General features: G+C 41.8%; 1 protein-coding gene across 2 annotated transcripts in view; it reads left to right on the forward strand.

Annotated features, from left to right (window-relative positions):
• Pak1 (p21 (RAC1) activated kinase 1) overlaps positions 1-15,629 on the forward strand; it is a 97,281-nt gene that overhangs the window by 13,382 nt on the left and 68,270 nt on the right. The window contains exon 2 of one of the 2 annotated variants that reach the window (XM_075953036.1): positions 6,410-6,516. The exons of the other annotated variant lie outside the window; for it this stretch is intronic. The gene's annotated coding sequence lies outside the window, so the exon portion shown is untranslated. The remainder of the gene's footprint in view (positions 1-6,409; positions 6,517-15,629) is intronic. 2 annotated transcript variants of the gene reach the window in all.

Below are 15,629 nucleotides of genomic sequence, written 5' to 3' on the forward strand. Positions count from 1 at the left end.
GAAAATTGATGAAGTCCCGAATATTTTTACCAAATTGATCGTATCTACATAATTTGGAAGTTAAATGTAAAGCGACCGATGTTCTTTACGATTTTTGTTAGTGACAATTAAAACAATCTTAGTAATGACGATGAAAAATTGATTTTGATTTATTTTGATAGATTATTAAACTCCTTTCTTTCCATCAATTTCTTTTTCTTTCACTCCCTCCCTCCCTCCCTCCCTCCTTCCCTTCCTCCTTTCCTTCCTTTCTGTCATCTGTTTTGGCAGGGGAGGGAGGTTTACTAGAAATTCTGGTTAAATTTAAGTACTATTTTGGGTCCTAGTTATCCTTGGATAACAAGAACCCCTCTAGTGTCTGATGAGACCGGGATATCCTTTATTGGTTGTGTTTCTGTGATGTCTGAGAAGAGCATAGTGAGAAGTAACTGAAGGTATTTGGCATTCTGTGGTCTAGGGCGTGTGTGGCAGGAGTATAGTAGGTTCTGTCCGCCAAACGTTGTTAGGTCCAAGTGGAAAACCTCTTACTCTTCCTTTTGTTACTGTGTGGTGTGTGCTTTAATATTCAGAATCTGTTCTCTGCCTTTGTAGCCCTGGTCTCATTGTGATTCCTCTTGGAGACTGAGATGGAAATGAGAGGCTGTGGGCTGCTGCCTGGGTGTCCACACTCTGGAGAACTTAGAGATGCAGAGGACCAAATGCCTTGACTGACCTAGCAGTGCCGGGTCAGCCAGTCACTGCTTTCCTGATCTCCCTTTGTTCTCTGTGCCTTTGGCCTTTTATCTGCTGGAGTTTTGTGCTACAGCTGTTTCTACCAATTAATGTGATGCTAATGTGCCCCTTAATGAAGTCTTGGACACACACGGTCCCAGTCGGTGGGCAGGAGCTCCGTAGCAGCAGCCTTCACAATGCCTTTTCCCCAACAGATGGACACCTGGAAACCTTTTCATCCTGTGTTGGAAACCATAGAAACCATAAGCTGAACACACCGTTTGGATCTGGGAATCTTGACTCCTCATTTTATTTAAGAAGAAAGACGAGAAAACACAACAAACAAAAAACCAAAACGGGCTTATGCCAAATTTACTCCGTTATCACATACGTCAACAGAGATGTCCGATCTAAATTTTCTCTGTTGTATAAACAGTTAAGCTTCTGCCCCTTCCTAACTCTGTAGGCTGCGATGCTGCCATTCCCTGACTGTGTGTTATGGGAGTGCTATACTCCGTAGTTTTGGTTTATTTACATTTAAGATTGTACTGATCATACCTGCTTATAGGTTTGCATTAGGATTGCATGAAGTGCTAATTATATAACACCTAGCAGATTTTGAGACTTAACAAACGCTCAGCAGACGCTGGCCATCACTCCAGGTTAAAGAGGCAGCTGGGAGGAGCTTAAACAACATATAGCTAGCTCTGTGCTTGAAACCTGGCCTCTTAGTTCCTCAGTTAGGATTCAAGCCTTGTGAAATCCAGAACCTTCTCTCTTACTACCCTGAAGTTTTCTTAGCACCTAAAAAATAATTTTTTGAGACAATAGTATCATATAGCCTGGGCTGTCCTTACACTCACTGTGAAGCCAAGGATCTTCCTACTTTTAATTTCAAGTAAGTTACCTGAGATTGCAGGTAAGTAGCACCGTGCTCAGGTTATGTGATTCTGGGGTCAAACCCAGGGCCTCTCCCAATGGAACTATATATCCCTATCATTTATAGTACAATTTTTAGTGTATCATGGATGCTTAATACATACTTTCTTTCTCTCCCCTCCCCCCATTTTTTGAGACAAGGTTTATTTTATCCTTTGTTGGCCTGGAATTCACTATGTAGAGCAGGCTGGCCTTGAACTCAGAGATCCCACCTGCCTCTGTTTCCCGAGTTCTGGGATTAAAGGTTTGTGCCACAATGCCCGGGTCTGTGAATTTTTTTGAAGGAGTATTTTCTAAATAATGTCTAGGTTTAGATACATTGTCCTTGGTTGTTTTTTTTCTTTACAGTTTTTTTTAATATATAAATTTGTAGTTTTTGAAAAGGTTTGGGCTGGCAGGGAGGCTCAATGGCTACTTGGCTGCCCACCCCACCACTTGAGTTCACTCCCAGGATCCACATGAGAGCCAGCACCGCGACTTGTCCTTAAACTTCCACGTGTGTGCTGTCACCTGTACCTGCATACACATGTGTGCACACAAAATGAACTGTCTTATGTCTGCTCGTTCATGGATCTTTGTTTCCTTTGCATTGTGAGCCTTCAAGAATGCGGTGGGGTGCACACCTGTAATCCCAGTGCTTTGGAGGTGAAGGAAGGAGAGGGGTCAGGAATTCAAAGTCATCTTGAACTACACAGTGAGTTCCGGGCCAGCTAGGGCTCCTTGAGTCTCTATCTCAAAAGCAAGCAAACAAACAAACCAAAAACAAAAAAAAACCCAACACCCCCACAACCTAACCCTCAAAAAAGCAAAGTGACAGTGATCTTTGTTGTAAGAATCTTCACCATAGCTCATAGTATGGTATTTTTGTACAGTTTTGAAGATTTAGTAAATATTAACATTAGGTTATAAAAATCATTTGGATTCAACTTTGTTGAGCAAAAACTAGTATAGGCTGTGGAATCATTCCAGACTCTAGGAAGTGAATTTTATAGGTGTAATTCTCATGGCATGGAGTGCCTTACTGCCTTTATGAAGGTCGCTCTTTGTCCCCGAACTCACCCTTCCTGTCTCTCTCCTGTACAAGGACACTGGTCATTTCTGGTCATTTCTTCGATGCTCTCTCACTTCTGCCAAGTCTCCCTGCTGCTGCTTCTCTGGGATCAGCTTCTTTCTATGTAGGTTGGCTGATGAGGTGCGACACTAATGAGTCAGTGCAAAGATATGGGCTGGGCATTATGGGAATATAGTATATGTTGTGTGTTATTTTTCACGTGGGGCTGTTTACCGAGTCCGTATGAATCAATAGAGGCAGAAGCAGAGTCAGTTTTAGCAACCTTAAACAGCATGGATTCATTGGAGGTTATGAAGGGAAGATGCTAAAGGCTCCTTGTGATGGCTAAGGATGCAACTCGATGGTAGACTGTGTGTCTGGCGTGCTCAAGGCCCTGAGTTTGTCAGCACTCAAAGGAAATCTGACGAAAAGCATCCAGGTTGAATTCATTTGAACAAACTCTGCAGATTGCATTAAAGAACTGAGCTCCCGAGGATGAAGGTTTCTGATGGAAGCTGTTGCTATGACAGCTGGATCTAGACTTGTGCTGTCTCTGCTGCAGTTTGTTCCCACAAAAGGATGCGCTGTGCCTAGCCTTATCCTTTCTCTAATCTGCTTCCAAATTGCTATTGAGTTTGAGAGTAGATACTCACTCTTGGCAAAACCTAAATCATACTAAGTAGAGCGTATAGGAAATCAAATTATATTTCCCAAACTGTGTAGTACCTAGAAGGAGATTGAAATAGGTTTGAGAAAACTAGTTGACAGATTGGTTGTAGAGTATTCAGATCCTAGTGCATTTTCCTAGTGCCAAATTTGAAATTCTATTAATACAAAATCTTAATTTTTTTATAGATCATGTAGACATTTATATCATGCTTGTTACCTTTGTCCCTATGTTGACGTAGTGAATTGGAGAGAGAAAGAGAGAGAGAGAGCGCGAGCAGGAGGGGAGGGGAGGGGGAGAGATTATGAATACTTGCAATCTAGCTACTAATTTGGTCTGGTGCTGGAAATTGAACCAGGAGCCTCTCTCTGTAAGAACAAGCGCTCTTAACTACTGAGCCATCTCTTCAGCCTCTTAAAGTGCCCCCTCATCTTCTAAAGAGTCAAATTGTACTTGCCTGTCTCTGATTGGTTAAACTTAATCGCTTACCAGGAAGTAAACCTTGACAAGGAGAATGGGATTAATAGGCCTGGTTTGGTTTTATAACCAGCACCTGTCACCTTTCCCTTAGGATAGCGTGGTTTTCAAAATGTGGCCGTCTAGTAATTTTTTTTTTTTAATGTGCTTGCTTTTTGTATTTTGAGACTTGGTCTCTTAGGTTGCTCAGGCTGGCCTTGGAGTCTTGCTGTGTAGCCAAGCCAAGGATGACTCTCTGAGCCCAAGCTCCAGGTCATCCTGCTTCTGACTTCTCCCACTCCTGCCTCTGGAGTGTCCAGATGATAACACTGGCAATATACAAAGTTTTGAACCACATCCCAGACCTAAGTAAAAAACTCTAAATGTGGGGCCTAAATTCCAGGTGGTGCCGATGATATATGCTTGTTACAGATGAGGGATGCTAAGTCTGAGGACTCACTTAAGAGAAGGGAGGCAGGATAGATGCTGTGGGGTTTCAGAACTGTAATGTGGATAAGGAGCCAATTCACGAGGGATCTGAGTGTACTTTCTAAGGTTGTGAAATATAGTGGGTAGTGTGTGTCTGAGGACTTGTAGGATGAAGGAGACAACGGAACAGCGGGAGATTAGATTTTCATCCTGGACTCTTTCTCTCATTCAGCTTTCAGCTCTCTTTCTATAAACAGAACATGGCCATTAGGGTGTTGGGAGAACTTAATGAACAACACACACTTCCTCCAGGGACCAGACCTCGCCTCATTAGGGTCGTCAGCAAGCGCCTTTCCCCACTGAGCTATCCTGATGGCGGCTTCTTCTTCTTCTTCTTCTTCTTCTTCTTCTTCTTCTTCTTCTTCTTCTTCTTCTTCTTCTTCTTCTTCTTCTTCTTCTTCTTCTTCTCCTCCTCCTCCTCCTCCTCCTCCTCCTCCTCCTCCTCTTCCTTTTCCTTCTTGTTCCTCCTCCTCCTCCTCCTCCTTCCTCCTCCTCCTCCTTTTTTTTTGAGTTAAGGTCTCACTCACCGCATTGCCTAGTGGCCTCAAACTCACCACCCTCCTGTCTTAGCCTTCTGGGAGCTGGGATCAAGCATCTTTCCTTTAAGATAATATCTTGATTTTCAGTGATTATTTCAGGACTCGGGCACTTGATCAGATTCTCCCGCCAGCTCTGGTTTAGCCATATGGGATGTGTTCTGCCTCTGCAGTCTTTGGTGCCATGTGAATTGTTTAATTCCGTTGTCCGAGGGACATGGAGGTTTCTTTCTGCTTTTAGAGCTAATGTGTAGTAGGATGATGCCACCATACATGCCTTATCTTCTACCATAGCATTATACCCCATTCCTTTTTAATTTGTGCCACTATCCCCTTTCCTCCAAATTTTTATCACTTACATATTTCACATTTTGTAAGATGGAATATTTTCTAGGTTACAAACAGAAAAGGTATTTAGACTTGATTTAGCTTCTTCCATACTTATATTTAATGAAACCAAAACAGAAGGAATTTACCCAAAATTTTAAGGATCTTGCCACTTCCCCTTTCACATTTCTGGGCAGAAAAAAATTACATCTGAGGTTAAACACTTTTTTTTTATTATTTTATTTTGTGTATTGGTATTTTGCCTGTTTGTATGTATGTATGTATGTAGGCAGACATGTCTGTCTAGTGTCCACAGAGGCCAGAAGAAGGTATCAGATCCTCTAGAACGGGAGTTACAGATGGTTATGAACAACCCTGTGGGTGCTGGGAGTTGAACCTGAGTCCTCTGTAAGAGCAGCCAGTGCACTTAACCACTAAGCCATCTTTCTGTCCCACAATTTTTTCTTAACTATATTACTTTTTATCCAAAGTTATATGTAAATGCCTTGACTTGGGTTACAGACTTTCTGATGTAAATGAAGCAGAGCTAAGGTCTTCACCTAGGAAGAGAAGTCAGCTAGTGGACAGAAGTGTAAATCCAGCAGAGAGAACAAAGGTTCCTGCTCCCTGACTGAGGGCATACCCTTACATATTTGGTATTAGATAGTCCAGCTGGGACTATCTAATACCAAATATGGCACGCCTTTAATCCCAGCATTCAGGAGGCAGAGGCAGGCGGATCTCTGTGAGTTTGAGGCCAACCTGGTCTACAAGAGCTAGTTCTAGGACAGGCTCCAAAGCTACAGAGAAATCTTGTCTCGAAACTTCCCCTCCAAAAAAAGAAAAAAAGGAAAGAAAGAAATTCTAGTATTGGGTTACTGGAAGGCATGAGAGCTTTGCTTATCTAAAGTGTTTGGAGGAAGAAAAGGCATGAGTTGAAGTGGGTGACTTCATGTGGTAGTAGTAAAAATGACTTGTTATTCTCCTTTCAGAATGTAACTCTGTGGAAAGGAAACCCAATAAGCTGCTTCTTGTAAACATATCGTGACTAATTAAAACTTAGATCACCAGACTTTGGGGACTCGCTAACCAGACATTAATTTTATGAATGAAACACTGGGACTCAGAGAAGGAAAACTCTTGATTTACCTGTTCTATTAGAAGTTTGGGTTAAGGCTACGTTTTGGCGCTCGTGCCTCCTTGATGAGTCTGTTTCTGTTGGACTCCTTCTAGGCGTGGTACACAAGGACCTGTGACAGATAGCAGAAAGAGGACAGACCTGGAGGCACAGGTCTACCTGCACGCGCATCACACGCTGCCTCTTACTCATTTGCCTCTGAGTCGGTATTACTTCCTCTGCTGGTTTCCTCAATTGTAAAATGAGGTTATGCTGCTCCCTCTCGAAACTGCCTTCCTCCCCTCCTCCCTCCCTCTTTTCTTCTTTTCTTTCTCAAGACAGGTTTTCTCTGTGTAACCCTGGCTGTCCTAAAACTCAGAGATCCACCTGCCTCTGCCTCTTCCTGATTCTTCTGAGTGTGGCATTCACCACCACTGCCCGAATGACCACTTGTTCAAGGATGGCACTGCTCATAGTGAGCCTTCTACACCAATCAATAATCAAGAAAATAGCCCACAGACTTGCCTCAGTCTCATTTGATGATGCATTTTCTTATCTGTCTGTCTGTCCATCATCATCATCTAACTATCTGTATAAACTATGGTACCAGAAAGGAAAGCATTATTCCAGAAAATCTACAATGATAGCTAGCATAAAGATCTTAGCTGGGGTCAGGAAGACGACTCAGTGGGTAGAATCAGATCTAACTAAGCCTGATGACCTGAGTTCATTTCTGGATCCTGGATCTCATGTAAGAAGATAGGTACCATCTGTAATTCCAGCACTCCTGTTTCAAGATGGGTGGTAAAAACAGGAGGGTCAGCTGGGAACTCACGGGCCAGCTAGCATGGAGTATACGCCTTAGTAAAAGAAAGAAGAGAAACCTTGTCTCAACAAGGTGGAAGAGAGAATTAACACCCAAAAGTTGTTCTCTGACTTTCCATGCAGGCTGTGGCCCATGCTTGCCCTGGCACGCGTGCGCGCGCACGCGCGCGCGCACACACACACACACACACACACACACACACACACACACTGGACAAGGTAAAGCATACTTATAGTTCCACCTACTCAGGCGGCTGAGGCAAAGAATCTGATAAACCTCGGGACTTTTGAGCCAGTTTGGGCAGTTTAGTAAGATCAGTCTCAAAGGAGAGGGGGTAGCTTCAGGGTTGATCCTTGGGTAGTTTGGCAAGTACCTTATAGCCAGCACTGCCACCATCGCCACCATCACCACTATTCACAGAAAAAGTTTCATTAGGAAAAAGACTACTTCTCCATTGAGTAATCTTCTAAAAATTCAGGGTGCAAAGAGCCTACCTGAACTGTGAAGTGCCCTGCTGTCCCTGCTCAGCACCCTCTCCGGTTTTCGTTGGTCTTACATAAACGACGAGATGGATGTTCTCCTTGGCCTTGAGAACTTAGATAATTAGATAATGCTCTTGCTTGCGTTACCATGGTAACGGAGATGTTCTGCAGCTCCTTTGCTTCTTTAGCCCATTGCTTATTTCCTTTCAAGTTTGTTGTCTACTTTGTTTTTTTTATTGACCTATTTTATTTATTTTACTTTTTAAATGTTTCTGTGTAGACCTGTGTTCCCTTTTGAGGTTGAGTTTTGTAAGGCCTCAGGAAGTGGTGGAAGCACCTTCCTCAAACCTGGTTGCACCAAAGCCCGTCAAGTCAAGCCTGGTCCCTAAAGAGGAAGAGAAAGCCGAAGTTCCTGACCGTAGATAAGAGCTTCTCTTTTGAGCTTCCTGGGTTAGTTTCTCCACTAACAGAAGGGACATTTCCATTTAGGTGACAGCATTTATTGTCCTGTGTATTTTATACTCCATTCTCTGGTAATGGTTCTCATATCCTGTCTGCCCCTAAACATTTTCTTACAACCATCTATCCTTCTAAGGTTGGAGGTAGCTATATGCCAGGTGATCAATAATGAGGAGAAACCACGTGCTGAGAGCCTTATAAGCTTGTAAGCGCCCAATAAATATTTCCATGTGGTCTTCACAGTGGTCTGTGACATGAGTATTATGTCCCTTTTACATAGGATGTTGTTGAAGCCCAGAGAGAGAAAGGGGTTTACAGCGTCGTGACTGATAAGCTGGGTTTGCTGACCCCATGCATGAACTGTGATTGGAACTCTTCTTGTGATTTCCAGTCTAGCATTCTTCCCATTGCTACTGCAAATGCAGAAACCAAGTGTGGCTTTCTTCAATGTAGTGGTAGAGAGGAGTTCAGATGGGAGCAGGCTGGAATGGGGGGCATATTGGTGCAGCACACACTTTTTGCCAAATTACGAAGTTACCTTGGAATCTTTATAATGTCCTCACTGGAACTGTAGGCAGTCCATAATTTGGCATCTTAAAATGATTTTGCGCTGATTAGCAGATGTAACACCACCAACCTTTAGGCGTGTTCCGTCCTAAAAAGATGAAAAGCTGCTTCTCACCACCAAAGGCAAGGTAGGTGAGCTCAGCTTTGACTTGAAACAGTTCGTACTTCTGTTTTGCCCCCAAGCTTTTTTATTTTTCAATTTTTAAAGCCAGGTGCCAATAACCTACATTTTCAGTGCTGTAGAAGCATTAGACAATTGGGACATGGGGCTCTTATCCCAGCAGCCATTTCTCACCAAAGAGTCAGGTATTAGGCACCGTGCTTGCTGAAAGATAAGCTTTGAGACATGACTCTGCCTGCTTGTGTTTGGCACGGGTTGTTGATTCAGTCTGAGGTTTCCTAAGAGGACTAAGTGATATTGTGTAGCAAGGTAATAAAAATAATACCTGGGCTCAAACTCTTGTTAACCATGTGAGCTTGAACAAATGATTTCTACCTTCCAAGCCTTTTCCTTCATGTGTTTTAATGGAGCAATTCTCGTTGTCTCTGCAGGAAGAGACTGCAGCCAGAGACCTGATAGTAGTCTAGACTATCAATTATTCTTGAGTCAAAACCCCTCCACTTGTTATCTGTGTTCTGAATGGTTGCTGAAGTCTGTAGCATGCAAAATAAAAACCCAGAGACAGATATTGGGGTTCAACCTCATGATTAGAAAAGCAAAGCGGCCAGCCACTAGTTCCCACCTCTACCTCAGACTGGAAATGGGCGATCCTGCCTCCAGGAATCCTCAGATTGAGACTGAGCTGATACCTGTCTCCTGTCTTATATTCCCCTCTAGTGCTGGGATTAAAGGCATGCACCATCACCTCCCGGCCTCTATGGCTAAGCCTGGCTTCTTTGCACTGATCTGCAGGCAAGCTTTATTTATTAAAACACAAATAATGCACCTCCATAGAAGACCTTACTGCCTGATATCTTCATCATTGGGCTTTATACCTTCTGTATATTTTAAACTGCCATTTTAGCATGAATTTGAGGGAACATGGGTAAATTTATTTTTGATCTGCCAACTTGAATTAGAAGCAAACTTCAAAAGAAGTTAAAGGAAAGATGAAATTGGTTTTGTATCCAGAGTTGCAAAAGCTTCTCCATGAGAGTAAATGAGATGAGGGTAAATGAAGCTGGTTTCCTAAAGAAGAGACCAAGACTGAAGCCTGGCCGTACCTGGTATCTGCCTTTGTTGTATTGCTGTACTCACAGGCCGGCCCTCTCAAGATGGGTGAAGATTACTTTTGATGACCCAGGCTAGCTACAACATTTATAAGGAAGTGAACCTTTCTAAGCAAGCTCTAATTCTGTTGCATTTTCCAGGCTTGGTAAATACGGGGAGAATTCCCATATGTCTTTAAGGGATGGTTTTTGCCGATGCATGAAGCTGGGACTCCTTCAGAAGCCTCCTGGGTCTCATTTATCTACGAAGGATCTTTCTTAGTTATACCACAGTTATGCCTGTCTCTACACACAGCAACAGCAGGGTACTAGTGAGAGTTGGGAGCACCGGGGATTGCTTTGCTGGTTGGTGCTCTCTGGTGAAATCATCCTCACTAGTCTGAGCATCTTAACTTTTTTGACTATATAGAACATTAACCGAGGGAACAGTACTTTTCTTCAGTACTTGGTATTTTTTTAAAAAAAAATTGTTTCGTTCATCTTCTCCTGGTCTTCCTAAAGGAGAAGTGTGAGGAGCTGGAGACTAAGTGGCCTTGCAGTCAGTGTGGGTTTGCCTTTGGCATTGATTCACAGTGAGGTACAGTCACCCTCTGACTTCAGGACACTAAGCTGGAGAGTCAGGGCTTTGAAGTAAACTCTCATGGGTTACTGGGTAAATTTGGGAAGTGGGAAGAAGCTGAGGAAGTGGACTTACCCTTCTCCATTTCAGACACAATAGTTCTGCTTTTGTTTATTTAAATGTTGAGGTTATTTTATGATCTGATTGGAAAGAAACTTTTGAGACTAAAAAAAAGCTTGGAAGTGGATTGCTCTAGTGATTAAAAGTCTTAAAGTTCTCAGAAGAAAGGGGTAGGCTTTTTGTTGCCATGGATAAGGGGCCTAAGGGATGTGAGGATACCCTCTTTTCTGTATTTCTGAACAAAAAGCAACAAAATATTGCACCTAAATGACTCCTAAGAGACCAAGATTTTTCTTCCTCTGAGAATTTTTATTTATTTATTTTAACTAGTGCTTGCAGATATAGGCATTGGTTGCTAATGGATATATCTCCTGTCCCTAAAGTGGTATAGCTTCTTCAGGGAACCTAGGTCTTGAGGGATAAAGACATTCCTTGGGAAGACGGAACGTATGGTATACATAGATCAAGCCTTCCAGGTGGAGCAGGGGATGGGAGGGCAAAAGAGGGAGGACTTCAGTTGACATTTGCTTTTAACTGTTTAGGATATCTCTTTTTTCTTTTCTTTTTTTTTTGGAGGGTGGGGTTGAGACAGGGTTCCTCTGTGTAACAGCCCTAGCTGTCCTGGAACTTGATCTATAGATCAGGCTGGCCTCAAACCCAGAGATCCACCTGTCTCTACCTCTCCCGGGATTAGGGATTAATGAGATTAAAGACGTGCGCCATCGCCGCCCCCAGCTCTCTTATTGTTTATGGCTCCAGTGCTCACTGTTATTTCCCTTACGGTAGAAAACAGTTGAGGGAAGGTAAGCTGTTATCCGCTCCCCCATTCTGTTTTCTTACTTTCCAGGTAAACATTCTGGTTTGGAATAGAAGCCTAGAAAATAATGGTTTGGTGAAAGAAGGATTGGACTTGGAATCAGTAGAGCTAGGAGAAATTCCGTGTCTTCTGTTTCCCTGTGTGGCTTTGGGAAGGCTTCGTACCTTTCTCCGTTTGTTCCGTTTGTAACTAGGGGTTGTTGGGAGGACTAAAGGTGTAAAATGAGGCCCTGCACTACACTTAATCCCACATTCATTGCTTATCAGGTGCAAAATATTTGCTATTTTCATTCATGTATCTTTGAGACTTTTGGATAGATACTAATTAAAAATTTAAAAATAGTTTATGCCAGAGTAGCAAAATTAGTACTTGATGAAATTTAGTCTTGTCTGATACATTCATTTACAGTTCTAAATGTTCTAAAGGCAGTTTGTCTTTGGAGTTGTTCAGGCTCTGAGAGAAGCAATGAATGGCTCAAACTCATCTAGTCGAGGCAGCAGGCAGCTCGATGGAGCTAGTTTATAGTAGTATGGGCGTCTGGCACGACTAAACATCCATACTAGGTTCCTAACTTCAGTTTTGAGGGTCGTTCATCTGTGTAGCTTGAGAAGCCGGCGGCTGCCTGCTGTTGGGTAGAGGATCTTACATGTTCCTACTGTCTTTAGATGTTTTCTCCGATGTGGGTCTAGGTTCTTCCCTGCAGATACACCTGACTCTTTTCCTATAACTTAAGGAAAAGAGCCCTGAAAAGGAAAAGCAAGGAGCACTGGTGCAGCCTTTACCTTATGTTGGGGCTCACAGTGTAGGTTTCAAGGGGTTCAAGTCTGGGTACCGCAAAACAGCAGAACAGAGCAAAACAAAACACCATGTAGGGTAGATTTTATCCTAAAAATATCAAGCTGTTTTTCAACTTTAGAAGGGAAGGTTAAGAATCATACCCACAGCATTTATGGATCACAAGAGAGTTTATAGACTGCTTTAGACATGAACAGAATACTGTGTTCTAGCTTCTATATAAATGTGGGAAATTCCAGCTTCCACACACGTGTCAGAAAACTTCACTTTTCTCAGTCACTTGTTCTTCCCCGCCTTGTTCCCTCACTCTGTTTTTTCGGTCTCTCACGGAAGTGTGCCCCATTATAGGATTTATTACCACATGCATTGGCTCTGTGCTGCACTAAAGAATTTTGACATTTGATCTGGGCAGCAGACCTGGGTTGGATTGGAGCAGAATACTAGACACACAGTTCTTGCCATGCTAGCTCCATCCAGCTCCATTGTAATTATTTTTATTGTTGTTCATGCCTCTTTTGTCTCTTTTCGTCTGTGAATTTCTCGAGGTCAGTGTTGTTTCAGACTATTGAGCTATAACTGGTGTCTTTAAGAGGTTCAGTATTAGATGATAAAACGGCTTAGCAGGTGCTTGCTGCCAAGCCTAGTGACTTGAGTTGTCCTCTGACCTCCGTAGCATGGATAATAAAAATCCAGAGACACTAGAGAAGTCTACTTCTGCCAAGGCTAGGCGACCACAGACTAAGCAGCCTAAGCCTTTCCTCTCCCATTTAATATTCCCTCTAGTGCTGGAATGAAAGGCGTGGCTTCTTAGTACTGAGATTAAAGGTGTGTGTCACCATTCCCTGGCCTCTAATGGCTGTAGCTTTGCCTCTGGTCTTCAGGCAACATTTATTTGTTAAAATACAAATAAAATACCACTGAATTTCCCATTTTTTGTATAAAATAAAAAAGAAAGGCTATAAATAACATAAGAAAAACTATATACAATTAGTACAACGACTATATATATTATATACAGGCAGTAATAAGTGCACCAACAATGTCTAGTCCATTTGCATTTGGCAAATTCAGAGAAAATATTTCGTATCTATCCTATCTTGTAGTGAGTCTAAATTTTTGTACCTAATTTACTTTCTATCATAACTTGCTTTCTGCATCAGATAAACAAGGAAAACTATAACCATCCAGTCTCCAACTCCCTCAGAGACCCGAGAAGGAAATAATATTAACTGAGTAAGAAGAAGTGTGAGCAAGCTACTTCCAAAAAATGTGAGAAATGACAGAAACAGCTGGCTGCCTGGACAGTCACCCAAAGTTCCTCTGCAACGTTGGGGCATCTGTCTTTGTCCTACAGGCCTAGCATATCTGACAGACTTTTCTATGCAGCAGGATGTTCTGAAGGGCTGTCCCTCCTTGTGTTGACAATGTTCGGCAGTCACTTTCTTCTGTGTCCTGCTTTTCCAATTTTTTTCTTTTGCCCAGTGGCTTACTTTTGCCACAAAGAGAGTAAACTCCATCTGGAGTTTCTTTGATGTCTATTATCTTCTCTGAAGTAGACTGGTGCTACCAGGAGCAGACATGTATCATAGTCATGAAAAAGAAGAACCTAGGTTATAAAAACATCTTAAATGCCATATTCTGTAGATCTCTGAAGTGTTTGAAAATGACCTGTCTAAAATATATTTTTGTTTGACCTTGGTAACATACCTAATGTCACTACAAGTTCAATTACACTAGATGATTAACTACTAACCTGCATTTCCTTATTATCCTAAACAGTTAGTAATAATAATTATCAAGGACTAGAAATTTGCATCACATTGTTAAATGAGTTATATAGGACCAATACCTTGAACAAGGTTAGAAATGTATGTACAGTTTGCTCTAACCAAATTAATCTCAATATACAAAATTTGTATACAATATACAAAAGTCCAGTCCAATATAAAACATTAAAACTAGTAGTTGCCTTTTAGAAGATTCAATAATCTACTTTTTTATCTTATATCTGTCTCCTCCCGTTTTTCTTTTCAGAGTAGATTAAATCTACCCTTTTATCATATCATATCTATATTCCCCTTTTTTCTTTTCAAAACAAGAACCTTGAATCTAATTTCCTTCGTTTAGTTCTTCCCTCACTATTACCAATAATAATTGCAATTAACCCTGTAAACAGTGACAAGCATCCATGATCTATTGCATAACCAAACACCATCCATCCCACCTCTTGGGAATGTGGGTATTGTGTTCCTAAATTTACTTTCTGCTGTCTGGGGGCAACAGCATCTTTAGGGGATCCTGAAAAGAAAATTTTTTTTGTTAATTGTCAAGTCCTGGGAGAGGTGGCTGTATCATTTGTTGTCCCGTCTCTGTGTAATGGGAAAGTGCAGGGCTTGTCTCAAGTCCTGGCTAGAGCAATCTGTTAGCCTGGATCATCTCAGCTAAGTCACCTCAAAATTTTCCTGAGCAGTTTGTAGTCCAAAGCCCATCTTTAGAGGGTGCTATCCGCTGAAATGGCATCATATGAACCAGGTGGTATTGTTGTGGGGCCCCAACTTCTTCCTGGAGACTTCAGAGATTACTGTCAGAAAATGTATGGCTCACTATGGAAAATTTAGACATTATTCATATCAAAATGGAAAGTTTGAATTTCAGTAGACATGTATTCAAAGAAAGGTACCATAGAGACAGAAATAGGTAAGGGGAGAAGTCAAATTTTTGAAAACAGAGTTTTGATAACCTTGGTCCCTAGATTTTTGTCTTCCTTCTGCCCCATACTAGGTGACACTCCTGCTATGAGACAGAAACTCTGAATTTTTCTTTTAACAACATGCTTGGGTTTAGAGAAGGCGAGAGCCACACTCCAACTCCAAAGCCAGTTTTAGTCTTTAATTGTATTGGGACTACAAAAAAAGACATTATATGTCTGTAGAGAAGAGCAGAAACAAACATTTGAGAAGACTTATGGAATTTTATTTACCCTGTTGGAAATGAAATATACCAATAGGCCAATTTACTCTTTTTCTTGAGACACTTTTTCTCTGGATGATTTGTTCTTTTTCTTCAGATGTCTCATTTGTCCAGTGATCTTCAGACTCCTCAGCTGAATGTTTTCGTTCTCCTGAAGACAAAAACAAAACCCCTCCCCAACCCTAATTTTGGGGAGAGTCTTTTTTGACAAGTTATATCTGATCAAATTAAAAGCATTTGTTAGTTTTATAGGTTAGTTCAGATGAAAAGGCCATGATGTTTGATGAACTGTTATCTCTTCTAATTAAGAGGTGTCTCTTGTTGAAATTGAATCTTTATGAATTTTGATGGTCTCTATAGCTTTTCTTCTCCAGTAGAAACAAAAGCAAAACCCCTTTCCCAGCGTAACACATGTCTCGGTTTCCATTCTGAGGTCAGTACATCCAGGTCTCCACAAAGAAACCCCGTCTCCACAAACAACAACAACAAAAAGTTCTCAGAGAAACCAAAA

Source organism: Microtus pennsylvanicus, chromosome 18 (genome assembly GCF_037038515.1).
Source record: "Microtus pennsylvanicus isolate mMicPen1 chromosome 18, mMicPen1.hap1, whole genome shotgun sequence".
NCBI lineage: Eukaryota > Metazoa > Chordata > Mammalia > Rodentia > Cricetidae > Microtus > Microtus pennsylvanicus.